Below are 15476 nucleotides of genomic sequence, written 5' to 3'. Positions count from 1 at the left end.
TAAGCTTCTTTGAAGTGAGCCGCTGCAGCCCTTTACATTTCTCACGATTGAATACTGACTCTGGCCGACTGTAAAAACAGTCACATCTGGCTAGCTTTGAAGGTAATAATGTTGCTCTGTGTGATGTGTGTGCAAAGACAGTGAAATACTTTGGCAACACCGCAAACTTCGCTAAACATCTGAGATTAAGTCTGTCACAATAATAGGATGATGTTATGAAGCGGCAGTTCTGAGCAGGATATTTTTATTATAATTAAAGAATGACAGATTGATGTCTTGTCATTATGCAGCTATTATTTTAAATTGGTAAGGCTACAGCCTACTCCTTATTTCTCTGATAAATACAGAAACGGGAGGGGGGAGGTCACAGTAAACTAGAAATAAAATATGTAAAAAGTAGTGGTATCGGTATTGGCAATATCAGCCTGGGTATTACTTGGTATTGGATTGTATAGGAATTAAGTGGTATCGCACATCACTAGTATTTAAGCCCTCACTGTTGTGGTGACAGCCCGGCTGATGGTGAGTGTCCTGTGTATTCCTCCTTTTTTGCTTGTGATTCTGTTTACCCCTGGTGTTGTGTTTTCCTGTACTCTGCCTGCCTCCCCGTGTCTCCTCCCCTGCGTGTGCTCTCCCTCTGCTCCTGAGCCCAGCCAGCACCTGCACCTTGTCAGCCACCTCCTGCCTGCCACACCTGCCAGCAATCAGCCTCATCTCCGACAGTACTTCTACCCCGGTTCTCCAGTCACCCCTGCTTGATTGTCGTTGCTCCTAACCCGGTGCCGCAAGTTCACTGAAGCTCCTGAAATAAAATGAATTCTTTTACTGCACATTATTTCATTGGGCAAAACACAAGATGGCCATATTTCCCTGAAACTTGGTACAAATATAAATGCAAGTGCAAGCACATGTGGGGTTTGAACAACGAATTTAGAGATTTGGGTTTTGACTATTAGCGCAACAAAAATGTAAGTGGAAAAAGATGGGGGGAAAGGGTCCTGAATAATGATACTAGACTAATGGCATTTTCATTGAAAGTCTTGCACACTTATTATGGAAGTTTTAACAAAAGAATTTGTTTGGCTTTTTAAAAAGGAGAACCATACATATCTCTTTCTGTCTGCTTATGAATAACCATGTGAGCTTCATTCACCTCATACCAATTCCCATAGCCTCGTTCCATCGATTGTTGGAAGGACACTATTCTGTAGTAGTTCCGCATGGGGAAGTGTATTGACTGCAGGGGGCTGTTGTGTGTTGCAAAATTAAGGAGAAAAGATGAGAGTGTCTGTCCCGTTATGATGGATGGCCATGGGCTGCGGAGGAGCTAATTGCCTCTTGATGAGGCTGGTGTTGCAGAGAGAAAGCGTACCAGGCTAGATTAGCACATTAGCGGGGTTAATCAATGAGGAAATTAAGGTGTGCTGTTTCCCTCTTACTGTTTCTCTTTTCTGTTTTCCCTACACTTCTTTTTCTTCGCTATGTCGCTATTCTGCTGTTGAAGTTTGCATTTTGCCTTCTCTTCTACTCTTCATTCTGCTTACATAATACTGGTTTAAAAAGTATACATTTCCATCATAATGGGTCACAAATCTTTGAGTCAGATTTCTTTCACATAATGCAGTGAGCATTGTCAACTACTTTTCTGAAGATTTTAAGTGTGTAAAATAGTTGAGTATTTTTTGTATGTGGTGATCAAAGTGCTTTACAAAAAAGAATGCTTTAAAATATAAACAGTACAATAAAAATTTAAAATGAAACATTAAAAGAAAATACCACTTATACAAAGACATCAGAGATAAACAAACAAATATTTAGGACTCATACGCAGCAGTGAATAAGTAGCTTTGATTTAAAAACCTCAATTGAACATGCTGGTCTAATATCTGCTGGAAGGATAATGTTGGAGCGCGAAATGAAAAGGTTCACTCACCAACCGTTTTCTTCCTAACCTTAGGTACAGTCAAGTCCTGGCCCCTGAGAGCGCAGCAACCGTGTAGCAGAGATGGGGATTCGAGTTTGAGACTCGGACTTGAGTCGCACTTAAGTTGCGCGCACAGTGGCTTCAGACATGACTTGAAACTCGTCCTCAAAAGACTTCAGACTTGACTGGGACTCAAGTTGCGGGACTGGTGAATGTTTATTTTAAGGAAACGTCTTATGAGTTGGCTATTATTCCCCTCCCTGCGTTACCTATAACCTATCTACGTAACATACGTATCTGCTGCACACGGTCACATGTGAGAGGACAACAAACATGTCGATCACCCCGGCAGCTGCTATGCCATTTATTATAAGCTTTGGCTTTAAAATTTCTGTAGTGAACAAGCCAGTGTTGGTTTGATTATATATCAACCCTCAACAGACAGCTGAAGTACCCCAAAGGAAGGGTGAAATGTTTAGTCCACTCCCAAGTGCTGTGTGGGCAGTTTCAGCCATAAACCTACCACCTCCAGTTAAGTTGAGATAACAGACCTTATGTGTGACTATTACAATGACAATATTAACCTTGTCCAGAAATTAACCTCAACGTGAACCAGGCTGTGAGGACCTCCGCAGCCATAAACTAAACAAACTCTAAACACTCAAGACCAAGAGGGCAGGGTAACCATGGTAACGAAGTTCCTCTTTCAGATTACCTCAGACATCAAAGACCCTCTTCAGTCTTGACTCTCTACCCCACCAAAGAGCCATTAATTTCTCTCAAAGAGGCGGTATTATGCTCATTTTCAGGTGCCAAATCTTAATTAGGGGGTTGTAACAGAACAGGTTTACATAAAAACACACAAATTACAAAAAACACCATATTTTTCTCATACTGCACATTGCTGTATCTCCTCTTTTCACCCTGTGTTGTACGCTTCGCTCTTGAGCCACAGAGTGATGCATCTTACTTGTACAAAATCTTTCTTGGGAGTTGCACATGCGCAGTTCCCAGGTAAGGACTACTAGCCAATCAGAAGCAGAGAAGAGCGGGTTGTAAGAAACAAGGTAGTGTGATCCAAATCAAAGCCGCTTCAGACTGCGACCGTAACCTAGCAGATGGTATAAGTTACTCACAAGTCCACAACCACACATCGTTGTTCCACATCTTACCATAAACCACTACAAAAATCACCATATTTCAACTCAATTTTACATAAAAATTGGCCAAACAATTTGAACGTTTGCTCAGTAGCTTTGTTAGCAAACGTTTACAACAACTCCACACTTGAACAGTCTGTGAAGTTACATTGCCGTGTTTATTTTAAATATAATTCACAACCAATAAAAAACATACTTACAGGTTGTGATTGTAAATTTCCAGGCCCAAACAGAGCCGGAGTTGCATCGTCTTTTAGGACTAAACGTTGAACTGTTACCGGTGTTCTGACAATCTATGCTGCCTTGCCGAAAAATGCTACCATAGTGCAAATCGATAGACTTGACTCTAGTTGGCCCTGCACCGTTTTCCATTGCAGATAGTACCCAGAGATAGTACGTAGCTTGTCGTCATAGCGACGCCACACACAACTGCCGCGACTTAATGTTCAATGTGACACGCGCCCACACACCTATCCAACAGTGTGGGCCTGTGTTTCTAGTCCTTTTGAAGTAAAATAAATATAATACAAAATTTACTTTTACTGTCTTAACATAAAATTACTGCAAATGTGCTTTTTTTTTTTTTTTTTTGCTTTTTAAAGAAATTGCCAAGAGGGGACTTAGATCCTTAAACAATAGCTACCTATCCAAGAGGGGACCTCCATTGTTATGCAGTGGAACTGTCTGTGCTCATTCTCACCTAATGAGTGTTTTTTTTACCTTCAAAGACTTTCTTTGTTTCTTTCAAAAATGGATAATTTAACTTTAATCGTGAGCGATGTGTAAACATTTCACCGTGATCCAAACATTAATCACTTTAAATTAAAATAAAGTTTAAACATATAAAAAAATAAAAAATTACTTGATCTAGGTTTCAAATGTATAAAATATCTTATTACACTAGTGCACTTATTTAAATTTTCTCTTAGGGGAATTCATATTCTTCTGTGTGGGATGGTCATTTTTATGACCTGTGTGGAATGGTAATGTATGCATTTTAAATAGTTACTTTGTATTTGCTCTTAATAACTGAATCTCAGACTGGTTTTGAATCACATATCCACTACACTCTGTTAAGGCTATTTGGATATCTTTAGGGCGTTCATTTTAAAGTCATTTATGAATATAATGAGGTCAGACAACAGATAATGAGTTATCCTTTTTCTAATAAGGATACTTTGACATTCAAACTATAGCATGTATGACAAACAAAAAATGACAGCAAAAACAATAATACTTATGAGAAAAATGTAATCTCAACTAAGCAGTCTGTTGACACATGATTTGATAATATGCTTTTGTAACAAAACTTAAAGGCTCAGCAATAGTAGATTTCCTAAATAGTATTAAGCTTTAGAATGTAAGATAAAGGGCTACCCAAATAAATTGATGTCCTGATGAGTTTTCATCAGGAATGTATAGTATTGTGTATCATGCTTGCATTAGGACTACAGGAAAAAAAGGTCCATGCTACATAACGACACATGTCCCCCTCTTAGATACTATGGAGCAACAGTCACACTCCAACATCATTAAATATTCCTCAAGCATGATAAATAAATTGAAATTAGGAAGTAAATGGTCAGCAGGACGATTCTTAATTTTCTTTTTATAATTTGCTAAAAACAGATTTATTATCAACTTTCACTAGCCCTTTGAAAGGATTTAGCCCCCAAAGTTTCAAAATATGTTGACCAATTATGACAATCACACGATTTAAATCAATTTTACAATGTATGTGCATCTTATATATATATATATATATATATATATATATATATATATATATATATATATATATATATATATATATATATATATATATATGAAACAGTATAGACAGAGACAATAGTGTTAGCAGAGGAGGATGCAGGAGTAAATTATTACCATTATTATTATGTACATGTTGGAGGTAGATGAGATATACGGGTGCACATACACTTACATGTACACACGTACACAGTGTGATGGAGCATAGTGCAAAGGATGCTGGAATAAATAAGTATTATGTACTTGGTAGGTGGATTTGGTATACAGTATACAATATGAACAGTTTGAACAGCTCTGAAATAGAGAATGAGAGAATGATGAATAAATAATAGGTGGGAGTGAGTAAACAGGTGGCTGATTAGAGGCAGAGTTACTGGGTTATTGCACAGGAATTGTTCCAGAGTCAGCTGTTCATCACAGTGATGGCTTGTGGGAGGAAACGGTTCCTGACTCTGTTGGTTTTGGCATACAGTGCTCTGTAGCGCCTACCAGAGGGGAGAAGCTGGAACAGGTTGTGTCCGGGGTGAGATGGATCTGTAATGATGTTTCCTGCCCGTTTCCTGACTCTGGAAATGTATAAGTCCTGAATGGCAGGTTGGCACCGATGGGGTGTTTTGTTTTTTTTAAAATATTTTTTCCTGCAGTCCTGACTGTCCGTTGTAGTCTGCTCCTGTCCTTTTTGGTAGCAAATCCAAACTAGACAGTGATGAATGTGCAGAGGACAGACTGGATGATGGCTGTGTAAAAGTGGATCAGCAGGTCCTTAGGCAGGTTGAGCTGCCTGAGCTGGCGCAGGAAATACATCCTCTGCTGGGCCTTCTTGGTCAGTGTTGGGCTCCCAGTTTAGGTCCTGGGATATAGTGGATCCCAGAACCCTGAAGGATTCCACAGCAGACTCAGGGCTGTTTAGGATGGTGATGGGGGGGGCAGAGTGGGGTGGCTCGTCTTTAACACCAACAGTTTTGAGCGTGTTGAGCTCTAGGTTGTTCTGGCCGCACCAGAGAGCGAGCTGATCAACTTCCCATTTGTAGGCCGACTCATCACTGCCCCTGATGAGGCTGATAACTGTTGTCGTCAGCGAACTTCAGGAGTATTAGTATTAGCACAGCAGACCCCGGCTGCGTGCTCGTGCATGATGTACACGCACGTGCGTGATGTACTTGACTGCGGTAATGTTTGCGTTTACCTTGTGGGGAATCCCTCACCTAACACAGCCTAGGTTTGTCTCCCCCTTGATAAGTTCTTTCTGAAAGCACCACAACCATCCAGCATTTTGGCAACGCAAAAAGTAACAAACTCAAAGTAGACTAAAAAAAGTAACTAAATTTACAATTTATCTGATGCTTTTATCCAAAGCGACTTACAATTGCTATATATGTCAGGTCTTACATCTCTGGAGCAACTAGGGGTTAAGTATCTTGCTCAGGGACACAATGGTGGGTGTGTTATTAACAAGTCTATATTTATACAGGCAAGTTCTTTTTATTTTTTTTACATATTTCTGTTCTATGTACTACTCGTTCAGCCACTCCAGATTTCGGCCTCCAAAAGATGACTGTCTCATGCCATAGTCTTACTTGCGCTTCTCATTTACCTTCACATTTCTAATGGCAACAAAGAGCATATTATCCTTGAGTCCCCCAGAAAAAGGCAACATGAAGGACACCGCTTAACATTGGAGTTCATCCTCCTGCCCAAAGTGTCAATGTGGGTGGCAGAAGCAGGGAATTTTTGCGTGTCCAGGCACATCCTTGCACCATTGTGGCTTTTGAAGTAGAAAAACTACATTTCAGTACCATCTGGTACTTGCCTTTGCCTTCCCTCTTCCTCTGTGACCAGCTCCCCATGGTAGTCAAAGGACTACATCACCAGCCTGGAATGGCATTGTTGCCACCACGCCATTTCCTTTTGGTGGTCCCAGGTCTGTGATGGCCAGGCCCTTCAACTTTTGGTCCAGGACAGACCTCATGATAATTGGATTGGTCAGCTGTTTGAGTGTGCAAATTACCAGAGCAATTTGTATGGCAAGCCACTCACAATGGGCCAAAACCTTTTAAAGTTTGCGGATGCCCGTGAACCATCTTACCATTTTCCCAACTTCCCTGATGCTGACCAGTTCTGCAAGTTCAACAGAAGTCCCATCCTTCTGGCTAGACTTGGTTAGTGTCACCTTGACACAGACTTCAGGGTCATTGCTGTACAATTCAACAAGGCACTCATCCACTACACCAAAAAAGAAAAGCTGGTCCTGTATGAGGAGCTTGAAACAGGACAGGTCAGACAAGCTGTTCTTTTGTATGCTTGACCTCACCATGTCTGATTCATTGAGCTTCCACAGTTTCCCATTCAAAATTTCAATCACCATGTTGATCATCTTGGCGGCTTTGATGGGGGCTACCAGTGGATCAAAGCATAGATGGCATTTGGACTCAAAGTTTTTCGGGAGGACAGAAAGATCGATGAAATAGCCCCATCGGCACTACCCAACATGTGCTGTTGTGAAAGGTGTGTATACTCCAAGCACCGTCTCAGCACAATGTGCTTTTTCAAGAGATGGTGTTGCTTCATCCGTATAAGTTTTGTCAGGTACATACAGTGCACAGGTGTACGTACTCCACGCACATACTTAAACCCGATCACTATACCATTGATGCCATACGCAACATAAGTAAAGTAAATCTGATTCAACACAATTTGCGGTACTAGACAGTGGCACTCTCAGTTCCTTGTTTTTCAGAAACTGTTCCACTGACACTCCATCCTCAACAATATCTGACGGCGCTGAATCAGTGTTGTCTCCAGCAATTTGAATGAATTAGCTCATTATTATGTTGTCTGCCTCTTGTCTTTTGTCTGGTAATGTAGACTCACTGTATTTCAGACATCACGGTATTCCGAACATTTGACCTTTTCATGCTAATTTGTAAATACTTCCAGGTCATGGTCATTATATATATCTGCATAATTCTTGTCTCCTCCTTTCAATTCCGACCAACCCCTTCTTTCCATAGCCAGTAGTAAAGAAATCAACGTGAGTTTACAGCGTGCACCAATGACTGGTCAGAAAATGGTGGGGGAGGGTTTTCCAGCCAGACAAAAGGAAGAGGGGAGAGTCATACCTCCGCTAAGAATGTGGTTTTAAACATGAACACCCACCAGAAAAATTACAAAAACGTCTCCTAAAATAGTTATGAGTTACAATTGGCAAATATTTGGACTATTTTAAGGCATACACATTTACTGAGGCACTTTGTCCGACATGAATTTGAGCGCCAGCGGCGCATTGTCCCTTGATGTTAAAATGTTAATTCCATATTTGAGGACCCAATAAAAAATTTAGTTGAAATAACACTGAGTTGAAATTTCCAGACGTCCGGAACACCGTGAGTCCTCACTGTATTCCAGACACTGTGTTTCTCAGCAGTTTTTTTCAAAATCGCCCAAACTGTGTCAATCAAACTTTGATATGTGTGTAAGGCATTTCGCGGATTGATTTCTTATGGGACGTTTACTGTGCAAAGAGTCTGGAACACCGTGAGTCTACATTATTGACAAGTCTGCTGTCAGAGTTGAGGGCAGTGCTTTTGACTGCTTTTTCAGACTGTTAAGTGTATGGTAATGTCAAAATGTAGTTAAATGCAGCCGTTTCAGTGAAAATTAAGTGTGTCTGACTATGAATTGTTGGGTGAATGGACTTGCTGAGTGAAAGGTAAAACTGTCTTAATGGAACTTCAGAACACTCTGTTCAAGCTCCAAAAGCTATGCTAGTTTTGCATGCCCTTCAGAGAGTGATCTGAATGCCACTAAAGATTCTTAGCAGCTTGCTGTGCAAAGAAGAAAGATTTGTTCATCCTCCTCTGCTGCTGGTTGGACGACTGAGACAAAAATCTGAAAGCCCTCCAATGTGACCTTCCTCCTCAACAGCTGTAATAGCTGCTTTTCTTTGTTCGGTTATTCCAGGGGCTCTTCTTTCATGTGACTGAGACAGAAGTGCCTCACTGTGGTACAGGCCTGTCAACATCACACTTCAGTCACAACAGGAAGATAATGTAGCTGATAGTAGACTAATTTTACATGAAACTAAACAGTTGACTTTTAAATATTGCTCTAAAGTCTGGAGATCTTCTATATTTTACTTACCAATTCAGCCATGAAAAGGTGATTTATCCCTGTCCTCTCAATTATTTCCTGAAACCTGTAAAAATAAGACTGATTTTTAGAAAGTGCTAATATAATATCAGTTTTCAACATTGTATAAGTTAGTAGAGATTCTTCAAATCTCGTTCATTAAAATGAACTAATTTATTTTTGTAATTTCATTAATTTGAACTAGGCTGGTTATTGCGGCGCTGCAGCCCTTTGTGGAAGATGTAAAAAAACAGTGCAGTTCTCAAACACAGAAGGCTGCCTGGTTTGCTTTAATTGACAAAGTATAATGCACAAATTCATGTCTTGATCATTCTCTGTCATCGTTCTATAAAGCCCCATGGGGCCACAACCAAATTTTAAACCATGTAAAAAACACAGAAATATGTTGTCAATATTCAATTGCCACTACTCCAGCTAAATCTGTCCATTTTCACAATCTTTCCTGAGTATACAACCAGACCTGACATATGTATGTATATAATTATAATTACTATCATTAGCCTATATCTCTAAAGTGCTCATTCATACAGTAGCCTAATGGCCCTATCATGAGTAAAACCTATTAACATCAGATTTGCGGGGAATATATTGAAGTAATAAGCTTGACACTATATGAATAAACACTCTTATCAAAATTCAACCAATCTAATAATCTGGATAAAACCATCAAGTTCTTAAAAGAACAAAGAAATATTAACACACAATATGGCAAACTTAAAGGGGACCATGCTTTTGCGGTGGCAGCGCCGAAATTGTGGAATGCCCTTCCTCTTACCATCAGAAAGGCTTCCTCACTGTCTGACTTTAAAACTTGTCTTAAAACTCATTTCTTCCATCTGGCTTTTGACCTTTGAGGATGACACTTGGAGGAACACATTTGTTAGTGTTTTAACTGTATACATTATGTTTGTGATAACCTGTAAATTGATTTGCTTTTTTTAATCTCTGTACAGCACTTTGTGCAACTTTGTGATTGCTGTTAAAGTGCTCTATAAATAAATTTTGATAATATAAACGCAGCAGTTTGGCAGGTCTGGACGCAGAATGGGACACATCAGGTCCGGATTCAGAGAGACAGAGAGAAACACACATGAGCACATCACTCTCAAACACTGCCAGTTTGTTCACCAGTCAAGAGCTGTGAAACAACAGCACGCTTCTGTCGATAAATAAAAAGTAAAAGTTACCTTACGTAGCGGACCAGGTCAGCTGTTAGCTGTAAACACACCACAGGGCTAACGTTAACGTTGCTATGTGGCTGTGTTTTACTGTTTTAATGACCGGGTCCGTTTGTTTTGGAAAGAAGACTACCTTGGAGGTAATTCGACTCCCAGTAGAACCCTGTCAGGGCACTAAAGTGGAGCGGACCCAGAACAACTCTCATCAGCTGTTAGCTGTAAACACTGATAGGACTAAAGTTACGGTATGGCTGTGTTAAAACTATAGCACAACACTGCCCTGTAATAATGTTATACTTTATGAAATGTCACATAATTAACAAAATTTTATATATATATATATATATATATATACAGTCCAGTGACTGTTACCTGAGGAGGACCCATGTGAGGGGTGAACGAATAGTTCAGTCCTGCTCCACAGTAGCCAATTTCTCACGTGACAAATGACTACTCAAACCTAGATACCCACAGTTGAGTTGTGAACTAATCAATTGTTTCCTGTGCTGCCTGCTTACCACAGCCCTGTAGCCGAGCTGTCATGTGACAAATGAACGACTCAAACCTAGAGACCCACAGTTGAGAGTCGTAAACTAATCAATTCTGTTTCCTGTGCTGACGGAGCCTGTGCAGCTGCCGTGTGATGAGTGAACGTTAGAGTCCAAGACTATTCGCACAGGTGTGAAAATGAACCTCCCGAGACGTATACAAGATTTGGTCAAATGAATGATGCGACACTACAGTTCAGGTAGAATATTATACAATGTAGCATAAATAATAAACAGTGCACCTTTACATTTACAGTAACTTACTTCTGCTTTGTAGCGATAAGCGCATTGTTCAAAACATTAAACTAGTTTAAAGTTTAAAGTTTTGAACAGATTTGAATAAACAGGTTTGTTGAACACAGTGAACATGTGAAGAACTATGTCTTCTCAGAGGCTCTGGATAACTGAGCATTCAGATAACCAAATGAGTGAGAATCTGCAAATGCACCACAAATTCACAGTTTACAGAATTTAGAACTAGATGACATCAACGCTAACTAATGTGCAAATTAGGGAATAAACAACCAGAATGAGTGTAGTATTAGTTTTCATTAAGTACCTTATATTTTCATCACAAATGCGTCTGACAGAAATTTTAAGAGTCTACATCTTTCACACCACAAACTATCAAGTACCTGCTGATTACCGACAAATGATTCCAGTAGTATTATTTTCCATTTAGAAATCATTGTTGGAATATATTTAAGTTTGAGTTAAAAGGATTAGGCTAAGTATCGTCAATAAACCCCATGAAAAGACCAAAACCAACAATGAATTGATCCTACTAACAAGTATATAACTTTTTCCTGTGTGCCTTAGAACTCCATTGTTGCAAAACCCATCAATTAGACACAACTGTATGTTGAACACCCTCTGTTCAAATTACTTTTCCTCTGAACACTTTTTATGATAGGCTGTTTTTATTGGTAGAGGTCCAACTGACCTTAATGTATGTGTAAAATTACAATAATATTTACAAAATCAAATAGTTTTTAAACTGAAGCCCATCATTGAAAAACTATTTAAGTGGCAACAATTGGTCACATCTGATGAAGGTGACAGATATGACCCTAAAACATTGTTAAATTGTTAATTAAAAATCTATGGTCTATATATAAAGAAATATGTATTGCTTTTATTTGCAAAATAGTCACTCACTGTCACAGAAATGTGCAGCGTGTGTTATCCTACATGGTGATATAACTTGTTGTTTGATGTCAGCTAGACCCCAAATGGGTTGAACTCCCTGACCCCAAACTGTTATTAAACTAAAATAACATAAGTCTTAGTACAGTAATGCCCTTTCCCATCATAGAGACAATATGATCTCTCTGGTCAGACAAAGACAGTAAATTATCTAATCTAACAGCCAGTAATTTGGTTTTAGACTGCTCCACTGCTATCTCATCTAATGACTAGTTGAGTGCAGTGGTGTTGGCAAGATCATTTCTACTAGCAAATACCATATTTATTATTATTTCATTCTGTTAATGTTCAGTACAAGTTTATATTAGTGTGGATGTAGCCTCAAACATCAATTCCTGTCTCCCCTATATTGTGCTAGAGAGCACCCAGTATAATTACTGGGTGCTCTCTACCTAGAAGCAGGTACAGGTACAACATGTCTACAATGGAAAACCAAACAAAGGCGTGTCGAGCCAAAGGGCCTCCGCTCAGACTAGCTTGGTTTGAGGGCGTGCCTGACCCCCACTAGCCGTTTGGCAAGCTTTATGACGCGTTTTCATTTTGATGTCACAAGTAAAGGAAGTGAAGGGCTGGACTATAAACGAGCTGTTTTCAAGCAGTTCAGAGCAGAGCTTTCTGTGGGAACTCCCTTTGGGCTGGACTTTGGGCTTTTTCACTTTGCAAACCTGTTACATGCACAAAAAAGATATATAACTCAAAGGAGTAGCTAAGAGTATGTCTTAGCGTATTTTTTTCAAAAACAGCAATGCCCCTTGGCGGCAAGGGGCTGCTGTTACATCATGCCGTAGCTTAACACAGATGTGTTTTTTTGCTGGTAGAACATGAACTTCATGCTTAGAGCTGGATATCGTTATTTTCAGAATTTTATTGGCTACACGAAGTGCCAGTCGTCAGCACAATTGCTTGCAATTGGCTCAGCCTACCCACAAGGGATACGCTGGCCCTTCCTTATACCACGGGCTCTCGTTGGCTATTGAAGGCTGTGTACGGGACATGAGCTCCTATTGGGTCAAAATTAGCTGTCACTCGAAAGGTTAGAGTTCAGAGGCTAATTTGAATACAAGATATCATAGTTGTTTACATCCAAATCAGATTTGTTAAAGGTATAATGGCACACTAGCCACGTCTGCCAGCAAATATGAAACGAGGCCGCAGTCCCTGGAGATTTATTGATGGAATAATGTGTTTTGCACTAAATGTTTTTACTGTATTGAATCGTCTGGACCTTTGACAACATAACAACAACCATTTTTGTTGGAATATAATCGATTGGTGAATTACTATGAGGCTTCATAGGTGAGTCACATCAATTTTGATTTTACTGGTTGGTCTGACAGAGGCACTGATTGTACCCACTATGGTGATTGTATGTTGAAATGGTTTGCATTGGTCGAATCACAAGTAATTTAGCTTACCATAGCAGTTATGGGCACTTACCAATAGCTGTCATCAGGACCTGTTCCCACCAGGAATGTTAAGAGATTTTCACATAAAGTTACAAACTGCAGCCAAACAACTGGGTGTAGCTTAAACTTAATGCTAGTTTTCTGTTCGTTTGACCAGTCTGAGTTAGTTAAAAAGCCACAGTCACGTAACGTACCTTTCTTTATGGGTTCTGTAGTGACGGATGAAGTTGGATGTTGTGTTGGTCGTGTCACTGATTTTTTGAGCTGCAGACCCTGGACATCACTATTCTTTTCTTCCTTCTGTCATCGACAACATAATCCTTGAATGTCTGTGTTGTACTAACATTACACTTAACGGTCTTTTTCTACCCTGCTGGTTACGATTAATGGTAATACAATAATGGTATACAAATTAATAATTAGATAATGAGGTTATAAAAACAAGACAGGACCACTATCTGAAAAAAGTATTTCAGATATATATATATATATATATAATCTCTTTAATCGTAGGGGATAAATAAACAGTGTCTAGTTTCCTTGCATTTCACCATAGCTTCTACTGAGCAGAGAAAAAGTGAGATGAGCAGTGTCGCAGTATTCTAATTTAAACTCTGGCTGAACCCTGCATTTGAATTCTTTTGAAATCCTCTTCAGCCCCGTCATGCAATTTTAAACACGTCCATACAATAGTTGCCGCCTTTCATGTCTATCAGCATATCCTCTTTTTCCACATTGTAGCATATTTTAAAAATAGATTTTGCTGAATTTTTCATACGGTTTAGTCCTCCTTATTTTCTTTCTTTTTCTTTCTTTTCACCTTTTTGTGGATCACTGCTTACACTGCAATCATCCTCCTTTTCTATCTTGGTTGTCATCCTCCCACATATGTATCTGTTACTTTATACATAGAACTTTCTTTCCACCCATGACACTGTACATCTTGCCAGTCATCTGAATTCATGAATAGTTGGACTGAATCTCCTTTGGTTTAGTGTGTGCAATTAAGTGTTAAATGTGTGTGATGTATGGACAGTATGCCTGCATGTTTGTGTGTGTCTCCATGTTTATGTAAATATATGTTTGGTGAAATATAGGGTCGGGCCGATAGATGATGCCATCGTCCATCAGCAAAAAAAATCTAAAATTTTCACATTATACCACCCTGTGAAAGCAGGTTTTAAGGACCACAAACATTCTTATTGTTTTCAAGTATGCTTTGCACCTACCTCAGAATTCTCTTCTCCCATTTTCTGCGTTCGAGGGTCATTGCCCCTTCCAGACGCTCCTCTCCGACCCACTTAAGTTACGGATGTTGAATGACAGGCAAAGCCACCAAGATCCAAATACACCCTGCCAATATTCCGACCATCCCCAGCATCAAACATCAGAGTGGACCGTCGACAGCACACTCAGTCAACAGAACAGCCCTTTCTGACAATAAAGCAGAACTTTTTTGACTGTTCACACACTAGCAGCAAAACACCACTCTCCGTCTCCGAGCTCCGTGAGCACTTCGGGTTCCCAGCATCCCAGTGTTCCTCAACCTAGTTTCGGCCCAGCACCAGTTACTAATCTAAGCCTCCCACATCCCAGGTCACAGAACTCAAACTCTGTCATGTGCTGCTAAGAGTTCACCGCTCTATTCTTCTGACACTCTAATCTACTACCTCAAATGCAGACCAACTGTCTGATCTACCTCGACCCATCTACCGTTTTTGACAAGACTGATGTCTACAATATAAACTCAAGATCAGCCAGTTACCCGCTAAGACCCTCTGTTCAGAGATGGGTCTTCCCCAGCATACTTTAACTACCCCCGCAAGTATCCAAACAATATAAGAAACGCCCATGGATGTCCTTCCATTTGAAGTTTATTTTGGGACTCTATCCAACGCAGAGCACACAAAGACGGCTCCCGCATCCTGGTTCACTCCTGACTTCCTGCCACCACTCCATTGTTCTCTTTATTCCATCGATCTATGACCCTGATTTTTCCCCTCAACCCTTAATCCCTCACCCTTCATTCACTTATCTCTTCATTTCTCTACCCTCATCCCTTCATCCCTCACCACTTCATCTCTCACTCTTCTTCCTCATCTCTACATCCCTCAACCCTCATCCCCATCCCTTCA

General features: G+C 40.0%; 1 long non-coding RNA gene across 2 annotated transcripts; it reads right to left on the bottom strand.

Annotated features, from left to right (window-relative positions):
• Window positions 1-363: 363 nt before the first annotated feature.
• Window positions 364-15106, bottom strand: LOC119903546. 2 transcript variants are annotated; one of them, XR_005444534.1, is made up of 4 exons: window positions 14571-15106; window positions 13536-13641; window positions 8995-9049; window positions 364-802 (listed from the first exon to the last, which is right to left on the bottom strand). It is a non-coding gene; the product is annotated as an uncharacterized LOC119903546 (long non-coding RNA). The 2 variants fall into 2 exon arrangements; XR_005444535.1 differs by lacking the exon at window positions 13536-13641 and having other exon boundaries at window positions 14571-15102.
• Between the last annotated feature and the right edge of the window lie 370 nt (window positions 15107-15476).

This window comes from Micropterus salmoides, unplaced genomic scaffold, assembly GCF_014851395.1.
Source record: "Micropterus salmoides isolate LMB-PRFRI ecotype aquatic unplaced genomic scaffold, ASM1485139v1 Ms_hic_scaffold_15, whole genome shotgun sequence".
Lineage (NCBI taxonomy): Eukaryota > Metazoa > Chordata > Actinopteri > Centrarchiformes > Centrarchidae > Micropterus > Micropterus salmoides.
Note: the sequence above shows the minus strand (reverse complement) of the source record. Positions and strands in the feature narration are given on the sequence as shown.